The 1,903-nt window shown below is 33.9% G+C and overlaps 1 long non-coding RNA gene across 1 annotated transcript; it reads right to left on the reverse strand.

The window, feature by feature from the left end:
• Nucleotides 1-327: 327 nt before the first annotated feature.
• LOC136062586 (uncharacterized) lies at nt 328-1,701 on the reverse strand. The gene is made up of 3 exons (XR_010624310.1): nt 1,671-1,701; nt 655-840; nt 328-556 (listed from the first exon to the last, which is right to left on the reverse strand). It is a non-coding gene; the product is annotated as an uncharacterized LOC136062586 (long non-coding RNA).
• Between the last annotated feature and the right edge of the window lie 202 nt (nt 1,702-1,903).

Raw genomic sequence — 1,903 nt, forward strand, 5'->3', positions numbered from 1 at the left:
GCAAGTTCCAAGTTCTATTCCCATTATTTTAAAATTTCCACATAACACTTTGTGCCAATATATATCAATCACAAAATGAAGTAAACAAAAAATTATACTAAAGAATATTTGCACAAAAAAATACTTTCCATTTCAGGTGATAAATACAATAACATTTTAACATCCCAATCACATTTCAACATCCCCATTTCAAGAGATAGATACAATAACAATTCAATTACCTAATCATGGTAGATTAAGGTTCCTCAACCTTACATTGTTGTTCATTGAGGCAAAACACAACAATAACATTACAAAAGGAAAATAACCATGATAAAACTAGTGCAACCTTGTACAATCTCTCACTCTCTTTAACCCTCTTAAGTTTCTCCCTAGCTTCTACATAAAGCTCATGAGTTTCTCTTTCCCTTCGGTTAGATCTTTCTTCCATTTGCCTAGTTGTCATTTCTCTCTGATTTGCAAGCTGCAGGTCATTCTCAAGCATACTTATCCTTTCACGGTCACTCTTATAAGTTTCGTTATCCACCCACTGAAAGAAGCCACATTTGGGACCAACCTAATCATTACAATTATAACAATTAATTACACAGTTCACAATAAATCACAATTAATAATTCAATTCAATTCAAATACAACAATGTAATTGTTTCTTACATTAAATTGACTACAACCGAGGAATCTTCTTCCATAGTTACCAGCTTTTCGACTTGTTCGTAGGGCACAATGCTCAATGGTACATAAATGACCATCTTCAGCACGGTAGAAACCACTAGTTGTAGAGCCATTGCCAGTTGATGAAGACATAGCAAAAATTTGTTACAAGCTTATAGACTAACGAATCTGTTACAAGAGGCATAATTCAAATTTTCAGCATTACATTATCCTTTTGCAAAGACTCAACCATTACATTACAACTATGTTACAACGAATTTTTGTTCAGTCAAAATACTGGTAGACATGAATATGAGATCTTTCATATTAGAAATTTTTTATTGTGCAAGGCTCACAACTAAGGCAGAGACAATCAACATAAATAGACATTTAACTTCATAATGATATATGGCTGTACATTTAACTTCAAGGGTCATTTAAATTGCATCTAGAGAAGCTGTACATGCATATGCAATAAGCATTAGATATATGGCTGGCAGCCAAGAAAGTGTATTAGAAAATTTGAAAGTAGTTGACATGTGAAGGAAAGCAATTAGCATGAGAGAGATGTATCGATAAATTAACTTAACAAAACCATACATAGATTAAATGGGTCCCTCACATTTGCATTGTGGTCCATGGTCCCTCACATTTGCATTGTTCTCCACACACATACAGAGGTTGTATATAAACAACAAAAATCAAACAAGTTATAAAAATATAATCAAAGAAAGTGGCTTTATATAAACAAGAACTCAACAACTTCATATTGGCTGTATATAAACAACAACTCAACAACTTCATATTGTGATTAAATTAGCAACTAGTTACACAACTACTATTATAATCTTTCATGAAACAAAAGTAAGGAGAAAAAAACCCAATTCGAAGAAACATGGAATCAAGAATAGTTTAAGAAACTCGAATTCAAAGAAAGAATAAAAACCCGAAAAAGCATTAAAAAACCCAATTTCAAACCCTAGTTTCAAAAATTAAAAACTAAAGAGGGTTTGATCTACCTGCTGATGCTGAACAGAGGACCATGCAAGCTCAAAAACCAAGTTCAATAACCCACGGTGGCACCCAAGCGATGCACGATCAAAACCCACCCACGATCAAAACCCAGTTCCATTGGAAAGTTTGCGAATCGAAGCCCATTGCTGAACAGAGGAGGAGCAACTGTTAGTAACTTGCTTCCTCGGCTTGGATATGAAATTAAGAGTTTCAAACGATGCTTGTTGTAGGAGTGAGT

Source organism: Quercus suber, unplaced genomic scaffold (assembly GCF_002906115.3).
Source record: "Quercus suber isolate HL8 unplaced genomic scaffold, Cork oak 2.0 scaffold_429, whole genome shotgun sequence".
Classification (NCBI taxonomy): Eukaryota; Viridiplantae; Streptophyta; class Magnoliopsida; order Fagales; family Fagaceae; genus Quercus; species Quercus suber.